A 13,430-nucleotide genomic window follows, 5' to 3' on the forward strand; every position below is an offset into this window, starting at 1 on the left:
TCAACGATTTCGCAAATACGGTTATCAAGAACGCGTTCAAAATCTCATGGTGTGGGAACGTAACCGGATACAAAGGAGGTATATATGGTTGGCATTTACTTATCAACGTTTGCGGTTCACTGAAAGGCGCGTCAGCTCCACCCAGGACTTTCCGAGATGTCCGCACTCCTCCTCTACTCTTCTGCGTCTAGTGCTCTTGGGGCTCCACACTCGTGGGCCAACCTGCGATAGTGGGCTCAACTTGCAGTAGGCGAAGTCATGCTCCTGGCTATCGTGACGTCCAGACGTCGAACCTCCTAAAAATAAGCGTTTTGAACTTTCCTGAAGCTTCTTTCACAACCGGTTTATGATCAAGTTAGCTATTTATTTATTATTATCGAGCTAATACTAAGTGCTAACCAATTCGGCGTGGACGATTCTTCCTACTCAAACAGAATAGAGGAACTTTGAGGGTGATAATCGGTGCCCAAATTTCATGTAGCAACCGATAATATCTGTGGCAGTTTAGCTGAACAAACCCTGGCTAGCTTTAAAATTTGGTATCGTTGTCGGATCCTGCATCTGGTGACGGTGAAAATTTCAATCTGTCAACGCGCAAACTAATAAGAGAAGAGAAAAGATCGCTGGGAAATGCGCATGTGTCTCAGGCGATGCGTCCTCAAAACAAAGTGTCCAAAAAGTGTTCCTCCATGATGACCCTGACTCCAATGAAAGAACACCTTGCACGCCTACAAAGTGAATTTCTCAATGTTAAGACGAAAATATGTCCGCCTGCAAAGACCCCGGAAATGAATTTGTATTATAAAAACACCAAATACAGACAGTATTCGGTATTAATAATAATAATTATCGTTGGCGCAACAATCCATATTGGATCACGGCCTTGAAGTATGTTAGAGCACTTCATTCAAGACCGTAAGTAGTATTCTGTAGGAGGCAATGTGGTCAGCATTACGATCGACCGAGATTAATACTCTGATTTGACTCAGGTACTCATTCACAGTTGAGTCGACGAATCCCACTGACACCAGTGAGGTCTGAACCGCGACCTTCCGTACAACAGCCTTGTGCTCTAACCACTCAGCTATCCGGACGGTATTAGTAGACCGAATCCAGATAAATCAGGACAAAAGGGAGCGCATGGATCTGTTAGACCTACCCAGGTATGTAGAAGCCCTCAATTACAGCAAAGACATTGTCAACAACAAACGTGAGAGTTTCGTGAGAGTTTCTTTTTTTTTCAAAACGGCCCAAGCTGCGAATGGTTTCATAACGGATCCAGTAAGGGGGTATCACTCAATTGGAGGAGAAGAGAGGAGAAGAGGAAGAGAGAATCCTTCAAGCCTCAGAGTCCAAGGTAAAAGTAATCAAACCCCAGACGGTGAAAAAGGAGGTCGAAATTCCCTAGGGTACTCTGAAATAACCTTCCTGGGAGAATTGCTGTCGGTGCCAGCTATAATTGGGAAAATGTATTTCAAAGTAGATCCCTTTGAAATAAGGTAAAGACAATGCTACAAGTGTGGGCACTTAGGACATATTGGTAAAACGTGCAAAGCATCCAGAAGTAAGTGGGGCTCGTCCGAAGATTGGGATGGTGCAACCTGCACTAAAAAATGTATCTTATGTGGAAGCCTGGAATAAAATTCAAGCAATAGGGACTGCCCTAAATGGACGGAGTTTAAAAAAGCTATCAAGATTGCCGCCGTAAAGAATATCATCATCAAGGAAGGGTCTAACACGATCAGAAATTATTACAAACCGATCGACAATGACGAGGAATACAACATGGCTTTCCCCCTTTAAAAGGTAGCAGCTCAAACCAAACAAACTCAAGAAATAGCATTGCAGATGGAAACAACATCCTCAGGGGCTAAGGAAAGTCCAGTACGGTTGTGGAGAAGAGGACCCCCTCTACAACTTACACGACTTTTCCCCAGATGGAGCAAATAACTACTAATACAAACAAGCGTTCATTGTTTGAATATCCTGCCTACTTTATAGCATCTGAGTATCAAAAACTAATGCATATGAGAGCCACGAGTACCTGGGAATTGCAGATGAGATACAGTACATCAGATTTATGACAGAAAAGTTGAAAAACTGTAGCGACGTGTTATTCATGAGAAACCCCGATGGTAACTGTAAAGATGAAGCTACCAGATTGTGCACTTTAAACAACATCGGCTAGTGTCCTTGAAAGAAACCTATGACATACACTTTACTACGGCTTCCAAGGTTGTATCAAACGCGAATGTCCGGAGGTAACCAATGGCCGGATTGGTATCACCTCTGCGAACTCCCGAGGCTAAGAACTCGCTGTGGTGGAAGTTGCGGAGCAATACACGAGAAAGTTTCTAAACAGCGGGAAAATAACAATTGGTTGGGTAGTGTGTAGGGTACAAATCCGGGCCGCCCCAACCAAATGTTACAAATATACGTCTGCAACCTGTCGAGGACCTGATAGAAGGGCAACATGCCGTAAATGCGGTCAAGCAGCCCACAAAGCGAACACCTGCAATGAAAAGGAAAGCTGCGTCCTATGCAGGGACCGTGTCGGGACTGATAAGAACGTTGCACACACTGCGGGCTCGGGGCGGTGTCCAGTCTTCAGAGCAGAATTGGAAAGAGCTAGGACGCGGACAACCTGATTCGCATCCTACCAATCAATATGCACCGGAGTGCAACCGCTCACGAGTTGCTAGCGCAGTTCGCTGGGAAGACCAAAGCTGATTTAGTTCTCTTCAATGAGCAGTACCAAAACAAGGACCCAGTTTCATGGCACCCTGACATATCAGGTACGGCTGCTATCTGGGTTCTGGACGGCACCCTCCTTAGGGTTCTTACCCAAGACCGAGGGGATGGCTTTGTCTGGATTCGGTGTTCAGGGATAACGTTTTTTAGGCTTGATGCTTTGGAGGACGTTATCTTAGGTACAGATGGGCGGATCTTGAACGGGGTGACTTCAATGCTGGGGCACTTGAATTTTGCATGCCTCACACAGACTCCAGAGGAAAACGAATTCTGGAAATGGCGGCAAGAACAGGGCTGGTACTTTTAACCACCGGATCCACCCCAACGTTCCGGTGCCCGAGCTCATCAGAAGTAGACTCGCTTAAGCCATACGCTCGTCAAACGGTTTTAGAGCAGGGAATCCACAGTTGATACTATCATGGAAGTCGTGGACGCCGTTCGACGAGCGCAGGCACATAGCCGCCGAACTCGATGGGTGGTGCTCCTCGTAACGCTTAACGTCCGAAACGCCTTTAATTTCGTAAGATCGAAAGACATTCTAGGCACACTAGACAATACTTTCCACGTGCCGAACTGTCTCTTACGGATACTGAAGGACTATCTGAGGAACCGCTCCTTGTTCTATGAAACATTGGAGGATCAGAGGTGGGTGAAGGTCACGTCGGGGGTAGCACAGGGATCCATCCTAGGGCCGGACCTCTGGAACACTACCTATGATAGTCTACTTAAACTAGACATGCCAGAAGAGTCGCGCCTGGTCCGTTACGCACATGATGTCACGGTGCTTGTTGCTGGACGCATTATCGAACAGGTGCAAAGCAGACTCGGCATATTGATGCGACGGGTAAGCGGATGGATGACTACTCATGGTTTCAGCCTTGCCCTGGAAAAAAACGAAGTAGTCATCCTGACTAAAAAGAGAGAGAGAGAATTCCGATCCTGCGTCCCATATCGTTCGGCGAATCGACAATCGAGTCAAAACCAGCGGTAAAGTACCTCGGGCTGACTCTTGACTCAAAGATGAGCTTTTTTGAGCGAATCAAAGAAACAGCGAACAAGGTTTCAACTTGAGTTTCGGCGTTAAGTAGGCTAATGGCAAACATTGGGGGTCCTACGTCTAGCAGGTGACGGCTCCTGATGAGTTGAACGCAGTCTGTCGTAAGAGGTTAGATATTGTCTTCTATTTGTAGTCATGTCTAAAATTGATAGATCAGTAGCTTACTCACAAACTACAATTTTTATTTTACAGTGTAGATATATATTTCGGGAGGGGTAAGTTGCTCCCGAAATATATATCTGCACTGTAAAATAAAAGTGTAGTTTGGAGCAAGCTAGTGGTCTATTAATTGCCCCGCTGTCCCGCTGTGCGGTGCAGAAGTATGGGCTGAGGCTTTTGGCAAGGAGGTATATCGTAAAGGTCTCGCGCAAGTACAGAGACGGGGAGCTTTGCGGGTGGCGTCTGTGTACCGCACTGTCTCTGAACTGGCCGTGATGGGGATCGCGGGAGTGATCCCCGTTGCCCTTCCTGCTAAGGAGCGTCAAGCCATATACAAACGCAAGGGAGATGGACCTAGGGAGATTGTTGCTCCTGAAGAACGGCAACGCACTCTACGAGTGGCAACTCTTTTGGCAAAATGAAACTAGAGGCAGATGGGCGGCGCGGCTCATCGGCAACTTAGGTTCGTGGCTGATGAATCGGAAGCATGGTGAGATTGATTACTTCCTTTCCCGATTTTTAAGTGGACATGGGGGCTTTCAGTCCTACCTGTACAGGATTGGAAAGGCGCGATATCCGGATTGTGTGTTTTGCAATGGAGTTGTGGACGACGCCCATCACACATTTTTTTCTTATGGAGCTGGGATGGGGTTCGTCAGCAGCTCTATTTAAACACAAGGGATCTTCCTCCAGATAATATTATCGAAGATATGCTGAGGAGTACTGGCCGGTGGAGCCGTGTTGCCCCTTACGTTCGGGTTCTTCTCGTTGCTAAGAAGATAGAGCTCGACCGGTGGAGAAGTCGGATGGCAAGGGGTTTCTTGAACTGACAATTCCCTTCCTCCTGTCCCCTCCCGTTGGAGAAAGGAATGCCCTGATTTGAAGGCTTCGCAAAGCGGAGAGATCGGGGATTAGCCTGGGGTAATATGACAAACGGTTCCAGGCTAGCTCGCTGACGATGAGGAGGTGTTTAGTTGGTAGCCCGATGACGTACCGAATCGGGAGTCCAACAGTGTGTGCGTAAATGCATTCACCTACCCGACCCCCAAAAAAAATGCGCCACACTTTGATAAGTGACAACGTCACCAATTTTATAGGGGCTGACAGAAAGATGAGGTGCAAGATAGATGATTGAGGAAGCACGAGGAAAACTAGCTGTAAACAACATAAACTAGAGGTTTATTCCAGGAAGTCCTCACTTTGGAGGGATTTGAGAGACAGCAGTCAGTCAAGCCCCTCCCCTCCTAAGTTCAGAAGTGTCCTATTCGTCCCTGAGGAGCTGATAAGACTCAAAAGATCTGCTCCCTCCTTCTGTAGTTTGGTTATAGTCAATCCCATGGGGTTAGGGCAGGGAAAAAATGGGAACAAAAACGGTTGGGTAGTTAAAATCCAAAATGAAATAATCGAATGCAGGAACAGGGGTTTTGCCCGATATGGAACTGATGCAGCAACATCGGCTGTGGCCTCCAGTTATGCGGCGATGCTGAGGGAAAGTCGGTCTTTTTCTACATTTTGCAGATACTGTCGTGAAATGGGATCAAAAACTACTTAAAATATTCAGAATTCGCACGTCTTTTTGGAAGAGATTTTTACTATTTAGTTATTTGTATATTCAGCTTGAGATAAATAATTTCTATGTTTCTACTAACCCTTATACATGTGCGCTGCATATTCGATCCAGTATCTTTGGTTAAATATTATACTTTGCATCTTTCGGTTCGTATCGCTTTATGTTTTCCCCAAACTTGCAGTAAAAACGCTAGAATGATGTTCTAATCCTACTTGTAATGTGATGATATAATGGTCCACAAATGTTAATAGTATTCCTCTCCATAATGGCCTGTCTATGAATCAATCTCACTCTAAACCCGAAAAATCTTAGCCATCACATGTGCATTCAACATATGGGAAACTTGAGATGTGTCTACTTTGTCTGCAATGTTAAAAGATTGTTGATATGGTTGATGGTGACCATGGAGAGTCTCGAAGGGGAACGGCTCTCAGCCGACTGCGGGATTACGTGGCCTGCGCAAGTCACCACCGATTCAGTCTATGCCATCTAGATTGCTCTTTGGAGAGGGTCTAGAAGGGGGTCCTGAGTTGGAGCTATAGTTAGCCGAGTGATGTCATCATCACAAAGTGAAGCTTTCAGAGTGAGGCTCCGCAAATGGGACTTGTCGATGACGTAGTTATATGTATCTGTGGCTTGTTGGACAGGTAAAAGATACTCGTATCTTTCGGAGTCAAACATATCTCGTTCACTTCCAATCTGGTTCTCCTCCCAAGTAATGAAAGTTTCAATAGTAGGAATGAGTTTGTGTATGTTCCATGTGGGGTTATGCGCATTGGAATGGAAATTGGGGGAAGTCGTAAAGCTTGAATTTTCACCCTTCGAACTGAGCTATCAGCAGCGCTTGTTCTCACAGTTGCATGCGGTTCTTGAATAACTTTGATGAATTCTCACGCATGTTTGCCCCCTTCCGGTAGTTTTCTCTGGGGCCTGGGGGTTCTTAGCTTTATTAGCTTTCTTTTTACAACGCACTGGGGGGAATCGCAGACTATCGTTTATCGCGCTGTCGAGCGTAGCCGTCAGTTCAACTTCAACTTGGGCCGTGTAAACGATACATCGACAACGACTAGGCTACGACGCCGCCACAGCCATAGTTCGCTACTATCGAGGCACCCTGTGGCCACCGTACTTTATCCTGAAAGGATTTTCGACAATCCTTTACGTGTTGGCCATTCAAGTACGAACCTAACTCGCTTTGCAAACTAAACGTGTACGAAACGTAACATAGTGTTAGAACCCGACTAATTCTGGTCTGTGAATATCTTTTTTACGTTTCGATTGTTTGGGAAAGTATCGCCTAAGTTACAAGATTCGCGCGGTACATAGGTAGTGCGGAGGAGTGTGAACCAGCGTGAGAAAAGTTTATGCGGCCCTGTCCACCAGCGGTGGAGACAGTGGCGATAAATCCGCAATCTCCCCTAGACCCCGGATATTGTGTGTAACCTAGTGCGCCGGCTTAGCCTATTTTTTGTTAGTTTGCACCCACTTGATAGATACATTGGTCCTCTGCAATCTTTTGTTCGTAATCACCAAAAAACGGATTAATCAAATTTTTTACATTAATTCAGAGTGAGATAACAGAATTTCTTTGCTTGAAATATCTTTTTTTTCTGTGCTTTATCGCGGTTGTCCCGTTAGTAATAATATATAAGAAAAAAATTTCACTGATACCGTAATCAGCGTAGTGTCCGCGAAAATCAACACATTTCTATTGCATTTAAATGTAAACTGATTTTATACTGGCGGTTTTTGAATATTTCCGGAACAAGATACATTTATTCGTCTACAATTCAAGTGAGTTCCCATAAGCATAGTGCAGTGTGCGAGTATCTGAGGTGCCATAAAAATATCAACAAATCATTTATGATAACGTCTATGAGTCCAATTTGTTGATATGGTGCAACTACAGCGGCCAGTGTGATTAGAGAAGATTAAAGGTTGAATTTGTGCATGTTTGACTTCCAAATTCGCTAGACATATTTCTTATAAAATCTTTACTATATTTGCCAATCTTTTATCGAGCCACTATCTATAGAATGGTACGCAATCAGTAACAAACTGGGTGCACGGATTCTAGCACCCAAAGATGGATTTTCCATCACTCTGCGTCCAACTAGCAAACTACAAGGAAAACTCATTGAATTTCACTTGAAACTTTGAGAATACATAGTGAGCTGACAATATTTCCTTGGCTTGTTTTCGCTCCAAGAATTTTCGGTAGAACCTGAGTCTGGGGAAAGATACTTGAATTTCAGATGTGAAATAAATAACTTGTAGCCACGACAATATGACCGGGAGCGACGAACGCGGTCTTGGCAGTTTTCTGTTATTTTTGAAAATAGACGAGAGACCTCACGAAAGAAAATTTCTATCTTTTTGTCTCGGTTCCTCAATGAGAAGGCCCCGATGTGACTGAATTATTCCACGTTAGTTGAATGATTTATAAATGCCGCCTTTTCCGACTACATCGGATGCTGTGCGTTTGAAATGTATTCAGTCGTCAAATTTATGATATCTGGCTCAGAGCATGAAGGACTACACGATTCTGAGTTGCATAGCTTCAAAGAAAACCATAAATAGTAGAACAGTCCCAGGAAACTCTAAATCAGTGAGGCTCCAACTACCCTTATCCGATGAGTATCTTTCCGCTTCGAAGTTAATGTTTCGAAAAATCCATAGAGAAAAGATAAAATTTGAGATTGCTCCCCATATATATTCTCATTTTCCTGAAAATTGTCAATTTTCTCGGCTTGGCTGACGTTTGAGCTCCTACGAATAGTACTCATTTTCGTCTACGAGTTTTCTGACCGTACGGAAATAGATTTAAAAAACATTTAAAGAGATTGTGTGGGAAAAAAGTTGGATAGTTTAAAGAAAAGATAGAAAAGATATTATGAATTGGGGATTTAAAGATTATCGACTGCCAGCCACCGATTTTGTGCAAAAAAGAGGAGCATTTCTCACTGTTTTAGAATGCGTAGGTTAGTGACATTCTGTATCCATTGCAAATCTTGGATAATCAGATTTCAAAATTATTGATTTGTTTAATTTTCAATTAGTTTGCATCATATGTGAATGTAGTAAACAAACTTTTGACAACTTCTAAGGACTTGTGTCCGTAAAGTTTGTAATGCGCAGGTCCTTGCATAAATTTGATGTCTTTTGCATGGAAGCAGGAAAATAAGCAGCAGCAATTCATTCATGTCTTAGGAAAAGGAGTTGCCGTCTTATTTCTGGGGGGAAGTTTTCAGCAGAAGTGGAAATAAGGACTAATTAGACCCACTAGAAATATTTTCGGAAATGAATAATGTTTAGGGTTGAGGCTGAAGTAAGTTGTAATAGGTCTAATCAGGGCCGTGGAGGGAAAATCCGGACCTGGGGCGAAAATTATGCGGGCCCCGCTATTATTCCTTTAGTATTAACTAATTCATTATGTTTCTCTATTCCGGGTCCGAGAGTAATCGCCTTCTTTCCTCCCCATTTGAACAGGTTTAGGTAACTTCCTTGTCGGTATACTGCTCATCTCATGTGTTCAGTATTATCCTCATCTTGGCTTTACTGGAAGAGGCTGGTTCAATTTTCGCGCTGTTCCGGCTGGAAGAAGAGGCAGTTGAGCTTGTCTCCGACGTCCTCGAGAACTCGAGAACTGCTCTTATAGGCAATCAAAAGAGCGCCTCGTAAAACACCTGCCAGTAAGTGAGGTGGCTAAATTTAATAGCTTACTGGGCTAACGCTAGGTGAACATGCACCAAGCCAAGTGCTACGTGAAATGAAGCACACAGTCGGCACTGAGCCGCTACAGTTTTTGTGAAGATCACACAGGTTTCGGAGTCTCTGGGTACGTTTGCCGTCATCGCCGACAAAATTCATGAGGTACACGTGCGATCCATGATTGATAAGGTATCTTGCAACCACTCAAGACAGGTAGCTCAGCTGCAGCAGATATTGGCAGCATTAACAACCACTTAGGCGCCGATTTGCTGTGCCACTATGATTTGCTAGTGGATCTACATAATAGGTCCCTCATTAACTCCACAATTTCCCTTACGTGATCAGGAAAAATCTCATCTCTCTCACCCAGCACTCTTTTCATCGTTTTTGAACACGTTGCTGACACACGTATTCGCGTACTTCTTCAAAAATACCGCAACATCATGACCGAACATAGTTTCTCTGAGCCCGTTAAGCATGATGTTCACTCACATCAACACTACTGACTCCCCATTTTTCTCTAAGGTGCGTCTATTACTATGTAGAAGCTCACAGTTGCGCAGAAAGAGTTCGAAGAATTTCTTAAGCAGGTCCTACTTGACTAGTCTTCGCTTGAACTCCAACTGGCATTTTTGACAGCAAAAATTGTTTTTCGATGTCAAGGCCACCATGATTCCGTTCCGTCACAACACTCCCCCCAGCTGAAACCATAGGGCGGTTTCAGCTAGAAACTACACGCGCGGCTCCCTCAACCCGACTGGCGAGAGTCAAAATGGACGTGTCCCGCGCCTCTCGCTCTGGTCACAATTTTTTTTTGGACGAAGGCGGGACGTTGAGGATTATAATGTCGGCCTCGCTCGAGGATTTCGAAAAGGCCCACGTAAAGTGGCTACAGGAGCGTTCGTCCTAATTAGGACATGTCTACAGGATTTGAGATCCCTGGGCACGTCAGCCATGGTCTTCGCGTTGTTGGATGGCTTCAGATTTGGTATTGCATCCTTGAGCAGACGCAACAGACCAGTAGTATTGAGTCCCGCCTTGATTTCGAGAATAGATTCGCTGGGAAGTCTCTGGTTTTCTCCGTGTACCAGCTCCGCAGGACTTGCAGCAAATTCTTCGTGATTGGCTGCCTGGAGGCCAAGTAGAACGAGTGACAGGACCTCTTCAGTTCAACTCTCGTTCCAAAGCTAGAGCGATTTGGCTAAAATGATTGAGCAAACAGCTGTTATCAGTGTGGCCGAAGTGTTTGAGCTAAGATGTCATCGGTCATTGAATTCCTCCACGTCCTCCGGACAAGTGTCTAATTCAGATAGATGTATCTGCACATTAAACTATTAATATACGTGCTATATATGTACATATGTATGCTAGGATTAATTTATATACGTATATGTACGTATGTATATATGTAAAGTATTCAGAAATAGGCAGTTTGTTTGTTTAGGGTGAGGATGAAATCTATGGCTGTAATATGTACGTATGTCTTGTAGTTTGGAAAAATATGAAGGAATATGTTGGATTTGTAGTCATATACGGATAGAAAAATGTGCGTAGAAGTTTCTCAGATAAGATGAACACAAAACCTTTATACCCGAAGCGCGAGCTTCCGGTATTCCGACTTGTTTTATTAGATAGCGATGTTAATTTCACCAATGAAGCAGTTTGGCGGAACTTTCAGAGGGCAGTGTAAAAACAGGTCCTCATATATTCATGATCTGGCAAAATGTGAGAGGGAGGTAGAAAAATCAGTATTTTACAAGTATCAGGCTCACCACAGAAATAGGTGGTAAAGATACTCAAATTTGCATCACATGCAAACTTTGATCCCAACGTCGATTGCCTAAAGAAACGAAAGTCTCCTTACGACTTTCTCACATATGACTGAAAACGTAAACTACAAATTGTTATTTGAGAATGATCTCGAAATCTTGGTTTACTATCAAAGAAGCCACGTTTAGGAAAGAAATCAACGAACTAAGGCAAAAAAAAACATTTTAAGTGTTAACACGTATGAGAAGTGCACCTCGAAAGTGAAGTGGGGGATTTTCTGTAGGAGTGCCTAAGCATTTGTGAAAAATCTATCTTCAAATGTGAACAAAACACTGAGGAAGAGAGCCTACACATTTAAGGGGACTATTGCCTTATTTTGTCAGACCGTCCCTAATTTAAAAATATATTGTACCTATGTCGACCATCTTGGAAAATGAGGTGGTGGTCTTCATCGGTGTAGAAGCTCTCTTTCCACGTGTTCCAGTAGAAGAAGACGCCGTCCCTTTCAAATACCCTTTCACTCTGCCTACTCCCGAGGTCGGATTGGAAAACTAAAAACCAAAAAGTCATCCTCCCACTCCTTGTATGAGTGTTCCTGAACGGCCTTCAGAGCATCAACAGGGGAGGGCTCGACCAATCTCGTGGAATACGAACTCAGAGACTTGCGGGCCTCTGCATGGTAAAGTTTATATAATGAGTGCCCCACATGAGCCGGGTACCAGAGAATTTTCAGGGGTCAGAAGCCAGAGTATGTATTTTGCCCACTAGGTAGTGCGATCGCGAAATTTGTTTGAGTTATTTGCAAGTCTGGAGAGAGTCTGTAATGATGGCAACCTTCTCCTCACCCATCCTGAAAGCTACCTTAATGGCCTGAAGGACAGCAAAAAGCTCAGCTGTCAAAACCGAACTAACATTCAAGGAAAAGCGTCAGGCCTGGGTCCCGTCGGGACCAACCACCACACAGGCCGATAACACTCCTGAAGGCAGTATTAGGCGCCAGGACCAGAAAACCTGTAGATTCAAGACCACCGGCCAACCTACCCTACCACAGGTTCCTCACAAATCATAAGACAAGATGACCCGAACCTTATTTGAAATCACGGGAACTTCATTGGGAACTACAGTGTCAAGCAGACTCCGGAACAACCTATAGATCGAGGACAGACCATTGTCAGGATCCGGGTTTCGTAACACCAAATTATAGGTTTTGGGATTCCTATCCTTTAGTTTAAGAAGTTCTTTGGCTGCCAAGGGGGGCCTTCTGAAACGGAAGGGCAGCTCCTTAGCAAAAATCTGGTGTAAGGGTGTGGTTCTGGTCAGCCCCAGACATCTTCTCAAAATAGAAGTAGATATAGAGCTTGTTAGTATCTGGGCGGCTTTATCGTGGATGTAGCTGCATACTCTAAGATCGGCCTTACCACCGTTCTATGGAGATTGATGGCCTTCTGGAGTGTGAGTCCCCAAAAAAAACCAGTTAGAAAATTAAGCAGCCTACCGGCCTATATTTCGGGATAATACAGTTCAAATTCTCTTTGACCGAACAAGTCTTCGTTATTTCCATTAACACATTAAATGAGGGCGGTAACTCGTCAAAAGTTTAGGGCCCTTAAAAGCTTTGAGGATGGGTACCACCCGAATAATTACCGATCGTCAGGTGGGATCTAATTGCACCAGATGAGGTTAGGCCAATATGGCAAAGCCGAGAGGGATTCAGGCGCCAACCAGCCTATATATTGATAAGCGGTGCTTAAGCAAAACGGCAGTAAGCTCTTCTAGAGAGAAACTCATTAATCGAGATATTCCTAATTTTTCCTAGGATCCTAAGTTGGGAGCGTGCCACAAAGATAGCCACGAAATCCCCTCTCCTTCGAAGGATAGGATTCTCCTATCACAACCAGTTATGTGCCCTGGACGCTTTCCATTTTACATTTTAAAGAAAAATGGACTTTCTAAAGCACCTATAAGCGTGGAACCAATTACCTCTAGAGACCAGAAGGTGGTCAAAAGAAACTCCAACCGTTGAACACTAAATTGCAATTTAATTCTCGATTATTCATTTTTACAGAATTCATCTTTTCACCAAATCACTGGCACGTACAATGACCTCCGATGAACCACTAAAGAAATTCCATAGCTTTCAATGGAAATCTGAATTCAAGTTCATGGTTGTTTTGCATTTCGGTGTATTTCCGCATAAACAACTTAATTGCCGGATACTATGCATTTCCAATGAGCGAAAGGAGTTACATCGTCAAAAATGAGGAGATTGAATCGCAAATCAAAACAATTAATGATATCGAGTTTTGGTGATATTTGAAAGTGTTAGTATCAGCGAATTATAGCTGCCCTACTTGGTACGTGGTTAAAGAAAGTTGAACCCTGGAATTGGAGAGTAGGAGAATATCCTTTTCT

At 43.9% G+C, this 13,430-nt stretch overlaps 1 protein-coding gene across 1 annotated transcript in view; it reads left to right on the forward strand.

The window, feature by feature from the left end:
- Positions 1-6,519: 6,519 nt before the first annotated feature.
- LOC119653574 overlaps positions 6,520-13,430 on the forward strand; it is a 194,781-nt gene continuing 187,870 nt past the window's right edge. The window contains exon 1 of the mRNA XM_038058308.1: positions 6,520-7,331. The gene's annotated coding sequence lies outside the window, so the exon portion shown is untranslated. The remainder of the gene's footprint in view (positions 7,332-13,430) is intronic.

Source organism: Hermetia illucens, chromosome 4 (genome assembly GCF_905115235.1).
Source record: "Hermetia illucens chromosome 4, iHerIll2.2.curated.20191125, whole genome shotgun sequence".
NCBI classification, from domain to species: Eukaryota; Metazoa; Arthropoda; class Insecta; order Diptera; family Stratiomyidae; genus Hermetia; species Hermetia illucens.